The sequence below is a fragment of the Pleurodeles waltl genome, chromosome 4_2 (assembly GCF_031143425.1).
Source record: "Pleurodeles waltl isolate 20211129_DDA chromosome 4_2, aPleWal1.hap1.20221129, whole genome shotgun sequence".
Classification (NCBI taxonomy): Eukaryota; Metazoa; Chordata; class Amphibia; order Caudata; family Salamandridae; genus Pleurodeles; species Pleurodeles waltl.
This window is the reverse complement of record NC_090443.1, coordinates 756,987,371-757,010,860: the sequence shown is the minus strand read 5'-3', so window position 1 is coordinate 757,010,860 and position 23,490 is coordinate 756,987,371.

The following is a 23,490-nucleotide window of genomic DNA, read 5'->3' as shown; positions in this document are numbered from 1 at the left end:
AAATGCAATTTTACAGCTGAGTGGTCAGAAAGATGTTCTGGAGCATGACACACAGATTTTACCCTTTCACATAAACTCTTATGCACTAGGAAGAAATTGATCCTAGAATGATGACCATACTTCTTATTATAAAAGGTAAATCTGGGGCCTTCCCCACCTTTTGATCTTCAAATATCAATCAAACCCAGGTCCTTAATAGCCTGCTTCACCCAAAATCTATATTTTATGGAATTAACTGTGCTCCTGACTGTGGACTAATCTACCTTAGGGTCTAAAGGTACATTAAAATCAACCCCTAATATAATTGGGTATTCAGACATCAACAAATCGTCATATAGTTCTTGAAAAGGAACCGGGTCATCAGTGTTGGGACCATAATATCCTGCTATTGCTAACCTTGATCCGAAAATGTCAACCTCGGCGCACAACCATCTACCCTTGGGGTCAACAACCACTTTCCTCACCCTAACCTTCAGAGAACTTTTAAAAAGAATCGCCACACCCTTCACCACACAAGATTGATTGGTAGTTACACTTTGATCAACCCACTGCACATGCTTCAAAATGTCTTCCCAATCCTCCCGTAACAAGAGTGTTTCTTGTAAGATGATTACTTCCTCCTCTAATCTGTGCACATACTCTAAGATCCTCCTCCTTCTTGTCTTAACTCTAAGCCCATGGATCAACAGCCCAGAGAACCAACAAACGGCAAAAAAAGGCCTATAGGAGAACCCAAAGTTTCCTAAATATATTATGGACATCAAAATGTAAAACCAACATTTTTTTCTTCCCCCCCCCCCCAATTTGCTCCCTCACCCAGTTAGCAAAAAAAGAAAAAAGTGATAGACCCAAAAAACCCTACCTCCTTACCCTCCCACCCAGGGGAACCCTCCCTTACTTTATTTGGGAAAATGCAAGATGTCCCACGGCATGCTGGAGAATGCAGAGTTGTTTCCACGCAGAAAGACTGCAAACAAGCCTTGCTAGCTGCAAAGGTCGTGGTTGAAGAAAATGGGTGCTGCCTGGGCCCAGGAAGGACCAGGAGGTGGCTCCTTGGAGGAGGAGATAGAGGGGGCCCTCAGCAGTACAGAGAGCCCATGCAGAAGCAGGCAGCACCCACACAAGTACTTGAACATGGGTTCAAGAAAACTGAGCACAGCAGTCATCTCAACACTACAGTTGAGGGTCCCACGAAGCTGGTGGTCAACTCAGCAAGTTGAGCAATGCAGGACGGAGTGCTGGTGACCTGGGTTGTGCTGTGCATGAAGGATTCCTTGCAAAAGTGCACAGAAACCCTAGCAGCTGCAGTTCATGCTGTACACAGGATTACTGTCTGGCGTGGGGAAGGAAGGACTTATCTCCACAAAATTTTGGAAAGATGGACCACTGGACTGTCGGAGTCACTTGGATCCAGCTCCTGTGTTCCAGGGACCATGCTCGTCAAGATGAGAGGGGACCAGGAGGACCAGTGAAGCAGAAGTTTGTTGCCTGCATTAGCAGGGAGAAGATTTCGTCGACCCACAGAGATTTCTTCTTGGCTTCCAGTGCAGGGTGAAGGCATACAGGCCCCAGAGCATTCACCACCATGAAACAGTCGAGAAAGCCAGAAGGATTAGGCGCTACAATGTTGCTGGTAGTCTTCTTGCTACTTTGTTGCAGCTTTGCAGGTGTCCTGGAGCAGTCAGCGGTCGATCCTTGGCAGAAGTCGAAGAGTGAGCTGCAGAGGAACTCTGGTGAGCTCTTGCATTCGTTATCTGAAGAGAAGCCCACAGGAGAGACCCTAAATAGCCCTCAGAGGAGGATTGGCCACCTAGTCAGGTAAGCACCTATCAGGAGGGATCTCTGATGTCACCTGCTGGCACTGGCCACTCAGAGGCCTCCATTGTGCCCTCACACCTCTGTACTCAAGATGGCAGAGGTCTGGGACACACTGGAGGAGCTCTGGGCACCACCCCTGGTGTGGTGATGGACAGGAGAGTGGTCACTCCCCTTTCCTTTGTCCAGTTTTGTGCCAGAGCAGGGGCTGGGGGATCCCTGAACTGGTGTAGACTGGCTTATGCAAGGAGGGCACCATCTGTGCCCTTCAAAGCATTTGCAGAGGCTGGGGGACGCTACTCCTCCCCAGCCCTTAACACCTATTTCCAAAGGGAGACGGTGTAACACCCTCTCTCAGATGAAATTCTTTGTTCTGCCTTCCTGGGACTGGGCTACCCAGACCCCAGGAGGGCAAACGCCTGTCTGTGGGTTGGCAGCAGCAGTAGCTGCAGTGAAAACCCCAGAGAGCTAGTTTGGCAGTACCCGGGGTCCATGCTGGAGCCCCGGGGATACAAGGGATTGGCACCCCAATACCAGATTTTGCATGGGGGCAAATCCATGATCTTAGACATGTTACATGGCCATATTCAGAGTTACCATTGTGAAGCTACATATAGGTATTGACCTATATGTAGTGCACACGTGTAATGGTGTCCCCGCACTCACAAAGTCTGGGGAAATTGCCCTGAACTATGTGGGGGCACCTTGGCTAGTGTCAGGGTGCCCTCACACTTAGTAACCTTGCACCTAACCTTCACCAAGTGAGGGTTAGACATATAGGTGACTTATAAGTTACTTAAGTGCAGTGTAAAATGGCTGTGAAATAACGTGGACGTTATTTCACTCAGGCTGCAGTGGCAGTCCTGTGTAAGAATTGTCTGAGCTCCCTATGGGTGGCAAAAGAAATGCTGCAGCCCATAGGGATCTCCTGGAACCCCAATACCCTGGGAACCTAGGTACCATATACTAGGGAATTATAAGACAGAGAGAGCATAAGCACTGAGGTTCTGATTAGCAGAGCCTCAGTGACACAGTTAGGCACCAAACAGGGAACACATTCAGGCCACAAACTATGAGCACTGGGGTCCTGGCTAGCAGGATCTCAGTGAGACAGGTAAAAACAAACCGACAAACAAGTAAAAAATGGGGGTAACATGGCAGGCAAGATGGTACTTTCCTACAGGTGATGCATTAATCCGTGCTATCAAAGCACCAACTTCACCTGTCTCCTTAATATTATGGCCCTCATTACAACCCTGGCGGTCGGTGTTAAAGCGGCGGAAACCGCCATCATAGACAGCCACCTTAACACTTTGACCGCCATGGCAGTAGCAACCAATACAGCGGCGGTCACCGCCAGCAGACAGGCGGAAACCAATGTACCGCCCACCCCATTACAACCCGCCTATTCGCCAGCTTTTCCGGGGTGGAACCAACACCATCAAAAGCACGGCAGAAACAGTGTTTGAAAGGGAAACCACTCACCTCTCCACACTCAACAAAGAACCAGGACGCCATGCAGCCAGAGTTACAGGTCCTCCCCATGCTGGTGTACCTACTCATACACCAGGAATATCAAAAGTGGCGGCGACGACCACAGTGAGTACTGCACCTAGCACACAGGTGGGGGGAAAGAGTGACACACACACGCAACACCCCCACCTCCACCCACAACACCATACACACAAACACATGCAGCAACATTACATTTACACCCCGTAACCCCCTGGAAGAACGGAAGGACAAAAGTAATTGAGGTAAACAGTGATATTTTAGAAATAGTCAGATAAACGTAACGATTCAAAAAACAGTATTCACAAAAATATACAATATGTATAGAAGGTCATACATTGTCCTGTGCAAATGTCTGTGGGCCACTGGGCCAAAAATCATGGGCCAAGCCCACACTTGACTCCTCTCTCAATACGGAGAGAACACTGTAGGGGCATCAGGTTGAAAACACACAAGCACCTCAGGGAGATGGGGAAGGGGAGGCACCTCAGCTAGAAGATGGAATAATGGCACTGCTCCTCGAGGGGGCTCCATACCCACAGTGATGTCCTGGGAGTGCAAAGCCACAGTCTCTCAAGTGGGTGGTTTTCCCACTGCTTGGCCCTGGGGAGTACAAGGCCACAGTCTCTCAAGTGGGTGGTTTGCCCACTGCTTGGTCCTAGGTAGTGCAAGACCACAGTCTCTCAAGTGGGTGGTTTGCCCACTGCTTGCTCCTGGGTAGTGCAAGGCCACAGTCTCTCAAGTGGGTGGTTTGCCCACTGCTTGCTCCTGGGGAGTGCAAGGCCACAGTCTCTCAAGTGGATGTCTGTCTCCACAGGTTCTGGAGGGGGCTTGGTGCCCAGTCTGCTTCATCCTGCCAAAGATTGGGTGAGTGGATGACTTTCTCCACAGGTTCTGGAGGGGGCATTGTGCCCAGTCTGCTTCATCCTGCCAAGGATTGGGTGAGTGGATGCCTTTCTCCACAGGTTCTGGAGGGGGCGTGGTGCCCAGTGATGCAGCACATGGGGTGTGGCAGTTCACATTCCCTCACCTGGGTGTCTGAGGCACCGGATTTGCAGGGGACAGGTAGCAGGAAAGTCCATGGAGGCAGGGCCAGACTCCATCCTCTGGCGACTAAGACTAAAAACTGGTGGTTGTTGCGGTGCTGGTGGGGGTGCTGCCAGTGGTAGTGGGAGGCTCAAGCCCGTCTCCTGCAGCCCCGGATGGATGCACACTGGGGCTGCTGGTAGTGGTCCTACTGTCAGCGGTGCAGGTGGCGGTGCTTGCGGTGGGGCTTGTGGCGAGGATGCTGGCGGTGCTGGCTGTGGTGCAGGTGCTGGTGCTGCCAGTGGTGGAGGGATGCACTATCCCTTCTCCTGCAGCCTTGGATGGTTGGCCACTGGGGATGCTGCTGCTGACAGTAGTGATGGCAGCAGCGGTTCAGCTGGTGGTGCAGGTGGCGGTGCTTGCGGCGGGGCTGTCGGTTCTGATGGTGGCCACCGGGCCCCCACCTGCAGGCTCTGACGCCTGAGGTGCATTGCCTTGGCTTTTCTGCCCCTTCTTCACCTTGGCAGCTGCTGTTGGGACCTTGGCTCTGGCAGCTGCAGTTTTGGAGGAGGCCTTGCTAGGTGGGTCGTACTCCTTACCCTTGGTGCATGCTGTCCCCTTCTTCACCTTGGCTGGTGGTGGTATGGTATGGTCCTTTGCAGAGGTCGGTGATACACTGGCTGGCCTGACGGGTGCCTCCTTGAACCCCTGGGAGTTGCAGGTGCCACAGCGGACGCCGACTTGGTGGCTGAGGTGCTGACCTGGGTTCTGGACACCCTTGCCTGAGGGGAAGGATGGGGGAGTTGTATGGAACAGGTCAATGTTTGCCAAGAAAAGTTTTTTAGACACACTGGGGCAGGAAGATGGCGAGGGTTTGGGAGTGGTTGTAATAGGAGTCTTTCTGCTGAGTTTGGGTGAAGGTGCATGGGCTGGATGCTGTTGTGAGGTGGATGGCTGTTGGGTGGATGGGTGCTTGCATTTGGGTACTTTGGGAGCAAGGGTCACAGACACACTGGGAGAGGACACAGGGGATGTGTGCATGGTTGTGGGGGTGGTGACTGCCAGTGAGGGGTGTGTTGTGATGGGCGTGCTGGTGATGGAGGTAGTGGATGAGGATGTAGTGCATGCAGGTGTGAGTGGAGACAATACTGGGAGGGAGGTGGTCGAAGAGGTGGAGGGGGACACAGTGGAGGCAGTGGATGTTGGTGTGTCTGCATAGCAATGGTGCTTGCATGAGTGCCTGTGGTGTGAAGTGTGGTGCTTATGTTTGCCTGAGCCACCTTTGTGTGTTGATTTGGGTGAATGCTGGTCCGAAGGTGTGTCTGTGATAGGCTGGGTTTTAGGGGATTGGTTCTGGGTAGAGGAAGTTGGCGGGGGGAGGCTAGACAGAGGGACAAGGGCTGCCATCAGTGCTGAGGCCAGAGCCTGAAGTGCTCTCTGTTGGGCCGCCACACCAGAGTGAATGCCCTCCAGGTATGCATTTGTTTGTTTCAAATGCCCTGCTACACCCTGGATGGCATTCAGTATGGTTGACTGCCCAACAGAGAGGGATCGCAGGAGGTCAATAGCCTCCTCACTGAGGTGCCTGGGGCAAAAGAGATGTCCACCCTCCTGGTTGAGCGGGAATGGGAAACACACTGAGGGGCTGCTGGGAGTGTGGTGCTGGTAGAGGGGGTGGCGGCTGTACCTGTTGTTGGGGTGGGCACAGAGGTGTCAGCCACCACCGGGGAGCTTCCATCAGAGGAGGAGTCGCTGTCTGTGGTGTCCCCGTCATGGTGCTCCCCTCGCCCTCCGTCCCACTGGTACCCTCACCCTCGGTGGATTCGGCCTCATGGGCCATGTGGGATGCAGCTCCCTCCATCGCCGATGCCTCTGCTCTTCCACCAGATGATGCTAATGAACACAAGGACAAAACAGAAAGGGGGGGAGACAGAGGATACACTTTGTCAATGCCAGCAACACCACTACTGTTGGCATATACAACACACAGGGAGCAGCCCTATGTACTTGGCCATGCCCAACCATTTACTAAGACAGTCACCAGCCCATGGGGTTCAATCCCTAACTCATTAGCTGCACACCTGAAACCCACATGACCCTGCCCAGGAGTAGATGGCCACCAACACTATTGGGGTAGGAGTGATACTGAGCCTGCCAACAAGTGACCTACCCTGTCATGTTCGCCCTGGCCTAGGGGCACCCACAGCCCACATCCCCCACCCAGGTACCTCCTAACACGCGCAAAGTCAGGTTTCAGATTCTGTGCTCACCCCCTCGTGGCTGCTGTCATGGCTTCAAGTGCCCATCCAACTCCGGATAGGCCACCACCAGGATGCAGAACTTTATGGGTTTAATGGTGCGACAGGCACCCCTTCCTCGTTGGGAGGCGAGCCCCAGCTGGGCCTCCGCCGTCTTCTTTGCCCAGCGGCACAGGTCCTCCTGCCTCTTGCAGCAGTGGGTGCTCCTCCTGTCAAAGACCCCCAGGGTCCGTACCTCCTTGGCGATGGCACGCCAAATACCCATTTTCTGGTGGGTGCTGACCTGCAGGGAAAAGACAGCAGAAAAGGGAATTATTCACCCGTTTGGACAGTCATACTCATTGCCCACCATGTCCCACACATCCCCTGATGCACATACTTTAACCACCTTACATGCTGCACTCTGGCCAGGACCCCTCTACCCCCCCTAGGCTTCCACACACAGCAGTCCATACATTCCTGGCCCACGCATCATGCTCACAGTGTACTCACCTGTTTGTTTGGAGGACCGTAGAGTAACGTGTACTGGGGGAGGACCCCATCCGCCAGCTTCTCCAACTCCTCCATAGTGAAGGCAGGTGCCTTTTCCCCAGACATATGAGTCATTGTCGCTTCCAGACACAGGTCACAGCAGCACTTGCAGTGTAGGTCCTCTCCTGTTGAAGGCCAGGTAGCAAGAGAGTGATTAGATCGAAAATGGTGGTGACGTCCGCAGCTGTGCGTACTGTCACCGCCAGTGCAAATTGCCATTGGCTCCTGGAACCCATAGAGCCCAATGATAACCAATGCGAATTGGCGCGGCGGTTATCGACCGCCTACCGCGACGGCGTACAACGCCAGCACAATTAACTCATTTCCACTTGTCCCTCCTCACAGGTCAGGCATTCGCCATTTCAGGGGGGCAGAGGGCATGACACCTAACTGCATAACAGCAGACATTGGCACATCAACGGATTCTGGATTTCACATACTGTTTCTGTAAAGTCAACAAGTCATCATTAGTGCAACATAAGTGTGAATATGAACCTCTGCTCACCGTTCTCTTCCATAGGCTTCAACCGCTGAGGCAGATTATGAGATGGCAGCATCCTCCGGTGTACAGACCCCTGGTGGACCTGTCGACAATGGAGGACATACACATTGTCATTATCTACAGACTTTATCATGCCACAATCCAAGAACTGTGTGACCAATTGGAGCCAGACCTGATATCTACTATCCGCCAACCCACAGGTATCCCCCCTCTAGTGCAGGTCCTGTCAGTGCTCCATTTCCTGGCAAGTGGTTCCTTCCAAACAACAGTGGCCATGGCATCTGGAATGTCTCAGCCAATGTTCTCTAACGTGTTGACCAGAGTGTTGTCTGCCCTGCTGAAACACATGGGCAGCTACATCTTGTTCCCCCAGGTGGAGAATTTGGCCACAGTGAAAGCTGACTTTTATGCCCTGGAACATATCCCCAACATCATTGGTGCCATTGATGGTACACATGTGGCATTTGTCCCCCGCGAGAAATGAACAAGTTTACAGAAATAGAAAAAGCTATCACGCAATGAATGTGCAGATGGTGTGTTTGGCGGACCAGTACATCCCCCATGTGAAAGCAAAATTTCAAGGATCTGTGCATGACGCCTATATCTTGAGGAATAGCAGCATCCCATATGTGATGGGCCAACTCCAGAGGCACCGGGTGTGGCTAATAGGTGAGCCAAAGATCCCCACAGAGTATGAGTAGGTGTCTGCGTATGGGGTTGTCCCGAAGGGTTAGTGTGTGTCTATCAGTTGTCCCTCAATGTTTTCAGGTGACTCTGGTTACTTCAATCTCTCATGGCTACTGGCCCCAGTGGGGAATGCCAGGACAAGGGCAGAGGAATGTTACAATGAGGCACATGGGCGTACAAGGAGGATTATAGAAGGAACCTTCGGCCTCGTGAAGGCCAGGTTCCGGTTCCTCCATCTGACAGGTGGATCCCTGTACTACTCACCCAAGAAGGTGTGCCAGATCATTGTTGCATGTTGCACAACCTGGCGTTGAGACGTCAGGTGCCTTTTCTGCAGGAGGCTGAGATGGTCGTGTGGCTACGGTGGAGCCAGTGGACAGTGAAGAAGAGGAGACAGAGGAAGAAGATGTTGACAACAGAACCAATATTATTCGACAGTACTTCCAGTGACACACAGGTAAGACACTGTAACTTCACTTAACATTTCAGTTATCTGTTGGACATTGTACAAGGCAGCCTGTTTCCCTATGTCTATGGGCACTGACTGTACCCTTTGACATCTCCATTTTCAGATCTCTGTGGCCCACTCTGGCTCCTGTTATGTGTACTGCTGCCCACCAGAGGTCATCCTAAAGTATATCTCACTGTACCTTTGATTTGTAATGCTTTGATAATGTTGTACAAATACACATTTGAATCATATGACAGACTCCAGATTGGTATTTGTTCCAAGGGTGTTTATTTAGGTGCTCATAAGTAGAGGGGGTGGTGCAAGGGGCTCGGCTGATGGTGGACAGAAGTTCAGGTTAGAGTCCAGTCTCTTGGTATCACAGGTGCTTTGTCCAATGGGGCATAGGAAGGGGAGTAATAGCAGTTCAAGGTGGACAGGGTGACAGTGTGGGACAGAAGGGTGACATTCAGGATTGTCTTATTTCCTGGGGGGGGGTCTTGGCAATGTTCTCTGTCTTCTGCCCGGATGGCAGGGACCATTTGCAGGGTGGTTCTCCTTCAGCAGGGTGTGGGGTGCTGGTGGCCTGTTGGTCCTGTGGCGGGGCCTCCTGTCCACTAGCGCCGACGGAGGTGGAAGGCTGTTCCTCAGTTTGGCTAGTGTCAGGCGCCCGTTGTTGTGCCACTGCCTCCCTCATGGTCTTGCCCATGTCTGCCAGCACTCCTGCTATAGTGAGCAAGATGGTGTATATTTTTGTTAGGTCCTCCCTGATCCCCAGGTACTGTCCCTCCTGCAGCTGCTGGGTCTCCTGCAGCTTGGCCAGTATCTGGCCCATCGTCTCCTGGGAATGGTGGTATGCTCCCAGGATGCTGGAGAGTGCCTCATGGAGAGTGGGTTCCATGGGCCTGTCCTCCCCCTGTCGCACAGCAGTCCTCCCAGCTTCCCTGTTGTCCTGTGCCTCTGTCCCCTGACCTATGTGCCCACTGCCACTGACCCCCGGTCCATGGTCATCCTATGTTTGTGGGGTTACCTGGGGTCCCTGTGGTGGTGGACACACTGCTGATTGACGTGCCCTGGGGACAGTGGCATGGGCTCGCTGGGTGGGGCTGTGCTGGTGTTTCCTAAGGGGGAGGCTCTGTGGTGGGTTGAGACTGTGCCTGGGTAACCGACTCTCCAGAGGTCCCGGATGGGCCAGGTTGGTCATCGAGATCCAGACGTGCAGAGCTGCTGTCATCACTGTGGGCCTCTTCTGTGGGGGGACTGGATGTAGCTGGCACCTCCTCTCCGGGGACGTTGACTGTGGGTCCTGTGGGGATGCAAATGCAGTGTTATTGTATCTGCGTGTGCCATCTGGTGCATGGGAGTGTTTCCCTCTATTATTGTGATTTCCCTTTCAGCTTGGCCAGGTGTGAGTGGTGATTTACAGGGCATGCTGTGGTGATGGGTGTCCATGCAGGTCTGTGATGGGGGTCCATGCATTGGTGTTGCATGCAGGGCTTGGTATTGGGATGGGTGGGTTGTGATGGTGGGGTATATGTGAGGTGGTGGAGTGATGGGGATGAGGGTAGGGGTAGGAGTTTGTGATGGCATGCAGGTAGGGGGGGAGTAATAAGGATTTAATTCACCAGAGTCCAGTCCTCCTGCTACTCCTACGAGGCTCTCAGGATGCATGATCACCAAGACTTGCTCCTCCCATGTTGTTAGTTGTGGGGGAGGCGGTGGGGGTCCACCGCCAATCCTCTGTACGGCTACCTGGTGTCCTGCAACCACAGAATGCACCTTTCCCTGTAGGTCGTTCCACCTCTTCCTAATGTCATCACTTGTTTTGGGGTGCTGTCCCACGGCATTGACCCTGTCCACTATTCTCCGCCATAACTCCATCTTCCTAGCTATGGACGTCTGCTGCACCTATAATCCAAAAAACTGTGGCTCTACCTGGATGATTTCCTCCACCATGACCCTTAGCTCCTCCTCTGAGAACCTGGGATGTCTTTGGGGTGCCATGGATGTGGTGTGCGTGAAATGTGTGAGGATGTGTGGGGTGATGTGTTGCGGTGTATGCTGTGTTGTGCATGGTTGATGTATGGGTGATAGTGTTCTGTGCCTCTGATTGAGTGGGTGCTCTTGGCTTGTCTCTCACTGTGTGCTATTGTTTTTTTCGCTGTAAGGGTTTGTGGGTAATGTGGGTGTGTGTTTTATAGTGGTGCGAGTGTATGGGTGTGTGTGTATATGTGCCAGGTGTGTGTAGTTTGAATTGTCCAATGTGGTGTAAGTGTGTGTATTTTGAGCGCGGCGTTGTGTACCGCCCATGGTTTACTGCGTTCGAAAGACAACCGCAGTGATTCGTGGGTCATGATACTGTGGGTGTATTCTTGTTGGCATAACGGTGTGGATTTTGCTATCGACAGTTTATCACTGACCTTTGGTGTGGCGGACTTGTGTGGGTGTCTGTATAGTGGTGGATTTCTCAGTGTGGGTCGTAATACCAATAGCGGAATACAGCCGCGGTCACGGTATGTTGGTGGCTGTCAGCATGGCGGTAGGTGGCATTTACCGCCAGGGTTGTAATGAGGGCCTATATGTCTTATTCTTCCACATTATCCTTAGAGCAGCCAGAAACCTCATCTGAACCGTTGCCCCCAAAGCCCGAAGCTCCTGCATGTGCTTTCCCAGCTTCCACTGCCATTCTAATGTGGCCCTACAGACATCAGCTCATACACGGAGAGTCCAGTCCCCTTTTGAGAAGCTGCCAACTTTCAGTGCTTCAGAAAGGATCATTTCTGTGATAGAATATGTTGCAAAGTTAACAAAGATTCTCCTCCAGGCTTTCCGGGCAGCACTTTTCTTGAAAGGGTCTCGATGTACTCTTTGGATGTCAACCTCCAAGTTTAGGTGCCCAATTTTAGGAATATAGGCCCTCATAATGAACACGGCAGGAAAGACCGCTCTTCCGGCGATGGCGGTAACTACCGCCAACAGTCAGGCAGTCTGGGCTGACAAATTATGAACCACCCGAAAAAACAGGCACCCTGAAAATCACTCACTGCCAGCAGAGGAGTGCCAACAATGATGGCAGAGGCCTCCCACAGTCCAATGGAAAGGCCCTACCCGCCCCCAAATAATGAAGCACTAGACCGCTGTCAGTTCCGGGGCGGGAACCACCACCACGCAAAAGCCAGGCAGAAACAAACCAAATATAAGGAAACACTCACCGGAGGCTCACACAACACACTGAAGCAGACATGGATAGATAGTTGCAAATCATGCCCGTCCTGCTCCTTGCCATATACCTCCACGACCGAGACCGATGACGAAGACGACGACGGTAAATACCGCAATCTACTAAACAAGGGGAGAAAGGGCACAGTTACATACCCACCCACTCCACCCAACCCACAAAGCACTCACAACCCCTCACAACAGCACAAGCCATACACCCCAGAGCAAGAGGTACTTACCCGGCACAAGGCCAAGAGAACCTGCCCAAAGTACACACATGTGCACAACACCCCCCCACAAAGAAATGGTGAACCAATGATCCAGAGTGTGCCAAAACCAACACTGGCCACACAAACCTTTTATTAAGCTCCAGGAGCAACCGAAGTCCAACAGAAGGCCAATGGCCAGTCCATAGTTCCAAGCCCGATGGGCCCAAATGGCCCCAACTTGACTCCCACAAGTGCAAATGGTACTCCAACTCAGAGGGGCAACAATGGGGCATCCAGGCACCTCAGGGAACAGGGGCAGGGGCGGTGGGGATGGGGACTTATGACTGGGAGGGGGGCTTGGCTTTATGTTTGGGAGGTGGAGGGGGCTTGGGTCTGGTCTTTGAAGCTGGTGGAGGGGCCTTGGACTAGGGTGCGGCAGATGTTCCTGGGTCAGCACAGTGTTTCTTGCTCACAGGGGAGTTAGCACATGAATGGGAAGAGCGGACAGGGGAGGGCTGTGATGTGGGAGGAGTGGACAGGACAAGGAGGTGGGCACGTTTAGGGATGAGATGGGGTGGACCAGTGGGATCAAATAGGTCAACACAGGAAAGGAAACGTTTGTTAGGGACAATCGGGGTAGGCCTAGAGGAAGGCATGGGAGTGGAGGTAGAGGGAGTGGTCGTGACAGGTGTAGGTGTGCGTGACGTGGGTGCGAATGACTGTACACTATGCTGAGGTGTGGTGGATGTGTGTTGGGTGGGTGTTTCAGAACATTTGAATATCTTGGGAGGAGGGGGTGGTGGACACAGTGGGACAAGACAGGCTGCCAATGTAAATGTGTGTTGTCTGTGTGTCTGCAAGTTTGGTGAGTGTGCTGCATGTGTCAACCAAAGTCGTTGTGGTGAGTGCAGGTGTGGTGTATGGGGTGCATGAATGGATGTCTGATTTTGTGGTGACTGCCAGACTGGGGTCAGCAACAGTGAATGAGGGTGCAGTGCCCGTGAGTGTGCATGTAGAGGTGACAGACAGGGAGGCGGAAGAGGTGGAGACACTGGGGGAAGTGGATATTGGTGTGTGTGCCTTTGTATGTTGGCTGTGTGTATGCTTGTGGTGGGAAGTGTGGTGCTTGTGTTTTGAGGTTTGTGCATGGCTGTCAGAATGTGTGCTTGGGACGAGCGAAGGGAGTGGGATGCTGGAAGGGGTAGAGGTGGTTGGAGGGGGGACAGAATGAGCAGGGACATTGGCTATCGTCAACGAGGAGGCCAAAGCCTGAAAAGATCTCTGTAGGTCAGACACAGCACTGTGAATGCTATCCAGGTAGGCATTGGTCTGCTGCACCTCTGATGCTAGCCCCTGTATGGCATTGACAATGGTTGTCTGCCCTACAGAGATGGTCCTCAGGAGGTCAATAGCCTCTTCCATGAGGGCAGCAGGGCTGACTGGGGCAGGGAATGAGGTGCCTGGGGCGAAGGAGACACCCACCTTCTGGGTGAGCGGGCACGGGCAACTCGGTGGGGAACAAATGGGAGGACGGTGATGGAATTAGGGTGGCGGAAGATGATACAGAATGGGTGGGCCCACTAGGGTCCGCCGCCGCCAGGGAGCTCCGATCGGAGGAGGTATCAGAGTCACTACCTCCAGTGGTAGTTGCCTCCCACGTGGTACTCCCCTCGCCCTCCAACCCACTGGCCCCCTTGACGTCTCACGACTCTGCCGCAGTGAAACCTGGGGCCGCTGCATCCCCACTCACTGGTGCCACAGCTCCCTTTCCAGATGATGCTGATGTACACAGACAGCACAAGAGAACAGGAATGGGGAGACAAAACAGGATAGACACTTGTAAGTAGCTGAATGGAGGTATGTGAATGGTTCACACATACACCCACCCTGCAGCACCTACCGCTATACACATGGCTATGCCCCTGATTATTGACCACAACCCTGCTCTTCAGCCATTTCCTACAGCACAGAGAGACGTGAAGTACTGCAGACCTGTCTCTTACAACCTTACTTCCCATGGGGGCCATTATGAAAAATGACATCAGTCAAAGTCCCTGCCAATAGACAGCATACACACTACAGAACACTCACACATCCATCAAGGAGGCATACAATGGTGTCAGAACTCACCCCCTTGTGTCTGCTGTGCAGCCTTCATGCACCTATCCAGGTCTGGATACGCCACTGCCAGAATGTGGCGCATTAGGGGGGTCAGGGCACGATGGGCACCCCTTCCTTGTTGGGAGGACTTCCCCAGCTGGGCCTCACAGGTCTTCCTCACCAAGTGCCGCAGGTCCTCCCACCGCTTCCTGCAGTGGGTGCTCCGCCTGTTTTTGACCCCCAGGGTCCACACCTCCCTGGCGATGGCATGCCAGAGTCCCTTCTTCTGATGGGCCCTCACCTATATGGGACATTCAGAAAAACTAACACAGAGGTCAGACAATGCCCATTAGATACAGCTGGCTATACGTCCCCTATGGGATGGACACCCACAACAGCAGAACAGGACCTCACACATGCAGCATGTCATGAATCCCACAACTGTACAGTGTCAAACATGCACACATGTTTACAGCCATCTACCATCTTTACACACATCCATGCCCCCTAATCCACTTACTCACCTGTACCTCTGGTCGACCATAGAGCTTGGCATACAGGGGTAGGACCACGTCCACAAGCTTGTCCAGTTCCTCGCTGGTGAAGGCCGGGGCCCTTTCTCCTGCCACTCATGCCATTTCTAGGATCAGAGTCAGGACACAACAGCATACTCAGTGGAGTACCTGCATGCACGTAATCTGGGAGTCAAGTGAAGTTGGGGTGACGAGATGGCGTACGCTCTGCGGCGGTGTGCACCGTCACCGCCGGCGGCGATCATGATACGCTAATATTCCTGATTGACAACCATGTTAACCAATGAATGGTCACACAGCGGTGAACACTACCTTACGCTATTATGCTAACCGCTAGCGGTAGGAGGTCACTTCCACTACAACATTTCTGGATTACAGAGGGCAGACATTTTGGCCATTACTATGCAGTTATTAATTTCTCATTTGCCCCATGCAGGCCCATTGTCCCCAACTCCCATAGGCATGAACAAATATATGTTTACCCACCACAACAGTCCTGATGTACCATTGAGGACATGTCACTCCAACTGAACATCCCACCATGCACATGTGTCATCGACTTGTACGCCAGCAGTGCTGAATATTTAAAATGTTGGGCAAATGTATGTGTGTTCTTCTCATGTGTTCTCAACTCCTCCTAGGTACAGACCCATGTGGTGAGGGAGGGCCCCAGAGGTGTACAGACCACTTGTTGATTTGGGGACCATGGTGGAGTGTGACATCATTATCAATTAGAGACTCAACCGTGCTACTATTCATGAACTTTGTGCATTACTGGATCCAGCACTGAGTCAGGCTAATCGGAATCAGCATGCCATCCCTACTGAAGTGCAAGTGCTCTCTGCAATCCATTTCCTGGCCACGGGCTCCTTTTAAGTGACAGTGGGCCTTGGTACAGGTTTTTCACAGCCAGTGTTTAGCATTATACTGTCCAGATTCCTGAAAGCATTTGTACGACACCTGCAGTCCTATGTTAGGTTTCCCCAAAGTGCTGACCTCCCTGCCATCAAGTCAGACTTCTATGCCTTTGCCAACATTCCCCATTTGATAGGTACCCTGGATGGAACCCACATAGCTCTCATCCCCCCAAGAGTCAGTGAACAGGTGTACAGAAACAGGAAGAACTTTCACTCCATGAACATCCAATTGGTGCGTACTGCGGACCAGTCCATCTCACATGTGATTGCCATGGCATGTTCCCTTGATCAGTCTATGATTCCTTTGTGCTGAGGAACAGCAGTGTGCCACACATGATGGAACAACTACAAGGGGACAGAGGATGGATCATAGGTAAGTGTGTCTGACACTTTTTGGCACATAGCAGACAGATAGGCTGTCTGCAACTGAGGGTTGTCAGTGACAGTCCTGTTTTGCCCCTTTTTGCAGGTGATTCTGGCTACCCCAACATGTGTTGGCTCTTGACACCAGTGAGGAATCCTAGGACAGATGCAGAGAGGAATTACAATGAGGCCCATGGATGTACTGGGAGGGTGATAGAGCGCACAATAGGTCTCCTGAAGGCTAGAATCCATTGCCTCCATATCTGTGGGGGATCCCTGGCCTATGAGCCTGAAAAGGTGTGTAGAATAATGGTGGCCTGCTGCATGCTGCATACTGCACACTGTGGCTGTGAGGAAATCTATCCCCCTAAAGGAGGAGGATGGTGCTGTATATCCAGACCAGCTTCCTCAGAGAGGGGATGAGAGTGATGGTGATGATGAGGAGGGGGGAGATGTACACTCCATGAACCAACTGATCCAACTGTACTTCCAGTAACTAAGTGGTACTATTTGATGCTCTTGCTGTCTGTGCAGCATACTGTCGGTATGTCTTATCCTCAATGGAGGTGTTGGGTCTATAGACATTGTCGCTGTGACCAGGTTTGCATGGGACCTGTGACATTTTTGACAACTTGACTTTTCTGTTGGCACAACCCCATGTTATGCGTGGGGTGCCATTCCTGCAATTAAGAAATGAATAAATGATTTCAATGACAATTGCATGCACACTTCCATTTGATTTAACATAATGACAGGGGACATTTACATTGGTGAACAGGTGTTTTATTTGGTGTCAGGGATGCCATGGTGCTCTTTACAGTGATGGGAGTAGGCTACTGGTGGATGTCCATATTGGGTACATGGTCTCAGCGATTGTTGGCAGTGGTAATATATCCATCTGTTATTTACAGTTTTTGGGGTTGTTATTGCACGGTGTGGAAGGTGGTTCAGTGGCACACTTGGAGGAAAGTTTTTGTCAGAGTCACTTCTTAGAGGGGGCCTTGGTCTTGGCAGGTGTTCCAGTTTCATATCTGGGCCTGAGGGACCATTTGGGTGCCTGGTGTTGGCCTGTACAGGTTGAGGTGCAGGTCTCCTGTGTGTCCTCAGATGGTGGCACAAGTCCAGTTGCTGCTGCTGCTGTTGTTGGCTGGGCTGTATTTTGACGTGTAGCCGGGGCTTCCTGGTCTGTGGGGGTCTCAGGCTGGGTTGGGACAAGGTGCAGCAGCCCACCTGCTATTGTGACCATGGTGGAACTATCCATTTTTCACTGCTCCATGGTCTCTTGGTTTTGGGATCTCTGCAGCCTTTGACTCTGCTCCAGTGTGGCCACAATCTGGGCCAATTTGTCCTGGGTATGGTGGTATGCTATCAGCACCTCAGAGATCACGTCCTGGGCTGCAGCATTCAAACTGTGGCCTCCATCCTGGGCCACTGATGCCCTCCCACTGGGCCTAACCCCATGTGCCTGTGTCCCCTGCACAGGTATGGCGTTACCACTTGTACTGGGACCATCTTCTTCCTGCCTGTTGGTAGGTGGTGACTGTGGCCTGGATACACAGGTGTGGGTCCGGTTGCCCTGGGCTGATGTTGTTGGGTGTGTGGTAGGGGTGTCAGTGGTGTCCTGGGTGGGGCTGCTTGATGGTGATAGTCCAGGCCTGTGTGAGGGGCCAGGATATTCCTCACTGTCCAAGGTTCCCTCTCCAGTGTCCAGGGTGGTGCCTCTGTCTCCATGTGGGGGACATGTCTGTTACAATTGCATAATCGGATGGGGTACACAGGGATGGACTGTTTTGTACAGGTTTTCAACTTTTGGCCCATGCAGGGTGCCTTTGTGAGGTTGCCATTGCATTTTTCTTAGGATGTGTAGGTGCATTGTGGGTGGTGTGGTGCCTCTGTGATTACTTGCAGGGGTAGGTGGCTGTGCACAGGGGGAGGTATGTGGGCCTGTTGGTGGAATTGTGGGCATGCAGGGTGACTGGATGTTGTGAATGTGGCCTGGGTGGGGTAGTGGTCCTGGTGGATGTTGGAGGGGTGGTGGGGATGCATGCATTACATGTGTGATAGATATGGGGTAACTGTAGATGACTTACGCAAGTCCATTCCTCCAGACCTGTGCCCTGTATAATTGTGGCTCAACCTTCAGTATCTCGTCCACCAAGGTCCTTAGCTCCCTTTCTGTGAAGCGTGGGTGCTTGGGGGGTGCCATGGTGTGTGTTGTGAGTGGTGTGTTGTGTGGATCTAAGTGAAGGTGCTGTTGTGTGGTTGGGTGTGTGATTCGTCTGTAGTGGTGTTCAGTGTCTGCTTTTGGAGTTCACAATCTCAGTTGTCCTATTTGCGATGCAAAGGATTGTGGGTTGTGTCTGTGAGTGTTTTATAGTGTTGTGGATGTGTGTCAGGTGTGTGGGTTTCAAACTTGCCAATGTGTGCAATTCTTACTGTTGGGTTCCATTGCTGGCCGTGGCGGTCTGTACTGCCAATGGTCGTTCGACTTCCACTGACCGGGGCGGTGATTTGTGCATCATCATTTGGAGGGCGGGGAGTTTGTGTGCTCGGCGGGGGCGGGGTGGGATGTCCTGCATTTTCATCGACAAGGTCCTGGCGGTGACTGGTGGCTGGGAATTTTTTTACAGATTCAGATTTTTGCATCTTTATATGGCGGGTTTCTGTTCACTGCCAATGGCTCATTTCTGTTCATCGTCGCCATGGCGGTGAACGGTGTTTACCACCATGTTCATAATGACCCCCATAGTCTCTAAGTAAAGAGATAACAAAACCCTTTAATATCGGCCCCTTCCAACCCTTCCGTAACATTTAGCAGCCTAATATTATTTCTCCTCAAATGATTTTTCAGCACTTCTATCTTATCTTGAATAGCTTTTTCTCCTGCTTTCAGCCGGGAAATCTCATAACTGTTCGCACATACTTGCTTCTCTTGTTCCTTTACAGCTTTTTCCAGGCTGGAAATGCTCTCCGTCAACAAATTAATCTTTTCTTCCATTGCTACACACACTTTTTTAATTTTCTCTTGGTTGCTTTCAGAGACCTAAAACCTTTCTCTAATTTCATTTGTTAAAGTAATCAGAAGCTTCTATGAACTCAGGCATTCTTCTTGAGAGCCTAGTTCAGAAAAGACGAGGAAAATCGGTAGTACCATCTGCATACTGGAAAGATTTGAAACGTCACATGGTGGAGGGGGCTCTTCACTACTCATTTCCAACTCTCTCACCTCTAATCGATGGAACCCCTTTTCCCACTTTCACTGCCTCAACATCACTAACTGGTGTTGAGTGGGAATTGAAAAATGCCATTAATGGTGTTAATTTCTTATCTCCTGTTAGCCTCTACTATATCTCAGCGCCATTTCCCTTGCTGGGCTGCATCTTCCAGGCATCACAGGCGCAGTCTGGTTATCTTCCCTGCCAACAATACCTTTTTTTCCCCTTAATACACCTTTCACCCCAACTTTCGCCTTTCCAAGAACTCGTGGGTGGCCTCCCACCCTTATGTTTCTTAAAGAAACCCCCTTACTTTCCTGCAAGGGCTGCACAGAAAAATGAGGGCTAGAAAATGTATGCTCCGCATGCACTTTCCTCAGGCCGTGGACTGGCATCATGAGCTCCAAACCAGTTGAGCTCTGAGCCCGCGTCTCCTCACGGCCTCCTCTCACCACTTCTCTTGGCGGGAAAACACCTCATGTGCCCCCGCTCCTCGGAGGTCACAGCGGGCCGAGAAGCGCCTCGCCTGGCGGACACTCCAAACAACGTCCACCCAGACGCTGCCTCCTGAGCCACGCCGGCTGTGCCACTGCCAGACGGTAGGTGGTATTTACCGCCAGGGTTGTAATGAGGGCCTATATGTCGTATTCTTCCACATTATCCTTAGAGCAGCCAGAAACCTCATCTGAACCGTTGCCCCCAAAGCCCGAAGCTCCTGCATGTGCTTTCCCAGCTCCCACTGCCATTCTAATGTGGCCGTACAGACATCAGCTCATACACGGAGAGTCCAGTCCCCTTTTGAGAAGCTGCCAACTTTCAGTGCTTCAGAAAGGATCATTTCTGTGATAGAATATGTTGCAAAGTTAACAAAGATTCTCCTCCGGGCTTTCCGGGCAGCACTTTTCTTTAAAGGGTCTCGATGTACTCTTTGGATGTTAACCTCCAAGTTTAGGTGCCCAATTTTAGGAATATAGGCCCTCATAATGAACACGGCAGGAAAGTCCGCTCTTCCGGCGATGGCGGTAACTACCGGAAACAGTCAGGCAGTCTGGGCTGACAAATTATGAACCACCTGAAAAACAGGCACCCTGAAAATCACTCACTGCCAGCAGAGGAGTGCCGACAATGATGGCAGAGGCCTCCCACAGTCCAATGGAAAGGCCCTACCCACCCATCAAATAATGAAGCACTAGACCGCTGTCAGTTCCGGGGCGGGAACCACCACCACGCAAAAGCCAGGCAGAAACAAACCAAATATAAGGAAACACTCACCGGAGGCTCACACAACACACTGAAGCAGACATGGATAGAGAGTTGCAAATCATGCCCGTCCTGCTCCTTGCCATATACCTCCACGACCGAGACCGATGACGAAGACGACGACAGTAAATACCGCAATCTACTAAACAAGGGGAGAAAGGGCACAGTTACATACCGACCAACTCCACCCAACCCACAAAGCACTGACAACCTCTCACAACAGCACAAGCCATACACCCCAGAGCAAGAGGTACTTACCCGGCACAAGGCCAAGAGAGCCTGCCCAAAGTACACACATGTGCACAACACCCCCCCCACAAAGAAATGGTGAACCAATGATCCAGAGTGTGCCAAAACCAACACTGGCCACACAAACCTTTTATTAAGCTCCAGGAGCAACCGAAGTCCAACAGAAGGCCAATGGCCAGTCCATAGTTCCAAGCCCGATGGGCCCAAATGGCCCAAACTTGACTCCCACAAGTGCAAATGGTACTCCACCTCAGAGGGGCAACAATGGGGCATCCAGGCACCTCAGGGAACAGGGGCAGGAGCGGTGGGGATGGGGACTTATGACTGGGAGGGGGGCTTGGCTTTATGTTTGGGAGGTGGAGGGGGCTTGGGTCTGGTCTTTGAAGCTGGTGGAGGGGCCTTGGACTAGGGTGCGGCAGATGTTCCTGGGTCAGCATGGTGTTTCTTGCTCACAGGGGAGTTAGCACATGAATGGGAAGAGCGGACAGGGGAGGGCTGTGATGTGGGAGGAGTGGACAGGACAAGGAGGTGGGCACGTTTAGGGATGAGATGGGGTGGACCAGTGGGATCAAATAGGTCAACACAGGAAAGGAAACGTTTGTTAGGGACAATCGGGGTAGACCTAGAGGAAGGCGTGGGAGTGGAGGTAGAGGGAGTGGTCGTGACAGGTGTAGGTGTGCGTGACGTGGGTGCGAATGACTGTACACTATGCTGAGGTGTGGTGGATTTGTGTTGGGTGGGTGTTTCAGAACATTTGAGTATCTTGGGAGGAAGGGGTGGTGGACACAGTGGGACAAGACAGGCTGCCAATGTAAATGTGTGTTGTCTGTGTGTCTGCAAGTTTGGTGAGTGTGCTGCATGTGTCAACCAAAGTCGTTGTGGTGAGTGCAGGTGTGGCGTATGGGGTGCATGAATGGATGTCTGATTTTGTGGTGACTGCCAGACTGGGGTCAGCAACAGTGAATGAGGGTGCAGTGCCTGTGAGTGTGCATGTAGAGGTGACAGACAGGGATGCGGAAGAGGTGGAGACACTGGGGGAAGTGGATATTAGTGTGTGTGCCTTTGTATGTTGGCTGTGTGTATGCTTGTGGTGGGAAGTGTGGTGCTTGTGTTTTGAGGTGTGTGCATGGCTGTCAGAATGTGTGCTTGGGACGAGCGAAGGGAGTGGGATGCTGGAAGGGGTAGAGGTGGTTGGAGGGGGGACAGAATGAGCAGGGACATTGGCTATCGTCAACGAGGAGGCCAAAGCCTAAAAAGATCTCTGTAGGTCAGACACAGCACTGTGAATGCTATCCAGGTAGGCATTGGTCTGCTGCACCTCTGATGCTAGCCCCTGTATGGCATTGACAATGGTTGTCTGCCCTACAGAGATGGTCCTCAGGAGGTCAATAGCCTCTTCCATGAGGGCAGCAGGGCTGACTGGGGCAGGGAATGAGGTGCCTGGGGCGAAGGAGACACCCACCTTCTGGGTGAGCGGGCACGGGCAACTCGGTGGGGAACAAATTGGAGGACGGTGATGGAATTAGGGTGGCGGAAGATGATACAGAATGGGCGGGCCCACTAGGGTCCGCCGCCGCCAGGGAGCTCCGATCGGAAGAGGTATCAGAGTCACTACCTCCAGTGGTAGTTGTCTCCCACGTGGTACTCCCCTCGCCCTCCAACCCACTGGCCCCCTTGACGTCTCACGACTCTGCCGCAGTGAAACCTGGGGCCGCTGCATCCCCACTCGCTGGTGCCACAGCTCCCTTTCCAGATGATGCTGATGTACACAGACAGCACAAGAGAACAGGAATGGGGAGACAAAACAGGATAGACACTTGTAAGTAGCTGAATGGAGGTATGTTAATGGTTCACACATACACCCACCCTGCAGCACCTACCGCTATACACATGGCTATGCCCCTGATTATTGACCACAACCCTGCTCTTCAGCCATTTCCTACAGCACAGAGAGACGTGAAGTACTGCAGACCTGTCTCTTACAACCTTACTTCCCATGGGGGCCATTATGAAAAATGACATCAGTCAAAGTCCCTGCCAATAGACAGCATACACACTACAGAACACTCACACATCCATCAAGGAGGCATACAATGGTGTCAGAACTCACCCCCTTGTGTCTGCTGTGCAGCCTTCATGCACCTATCCAGGTCTGGATACGCCACTGCCAGAATGTGGCGCATTAGGGGGGTCAGGGCACGATGGGCACCCCTTCCTTGTTGGGAGGACTTCCCCAGCTGGGCCTCACAGGTCTTCCTCACCAAGTGCCGCAGGTCCTCACACCGCTTCCTGCAGTGGGTGCTCCGCCTGTTTATGACCCCCAGGGTCCACACCTCCCTGGCGATGGCATGCCAGAGTCCCTTCTTCTGATGGGCCCTCACCTATATGGGACATTCAGAAAAACTAACACAGAGGTCAGACAATGCCCATTAGATACAGCTGGCTATACGTCCCTTATGGGATGGACACCCACAACAGCAGAACAGGACCTCACACATGCAGCATGTCATGAATCCCACAACTGTACAGTGTCAAACATGCACACATGTTTACAGCCATCTACCATCATTACACACATCCATGCCCCCTAATCCACTTACTCACCTGTACCTCTGGTCGACCATAGAGCTTGGCGTACAGGGGTAG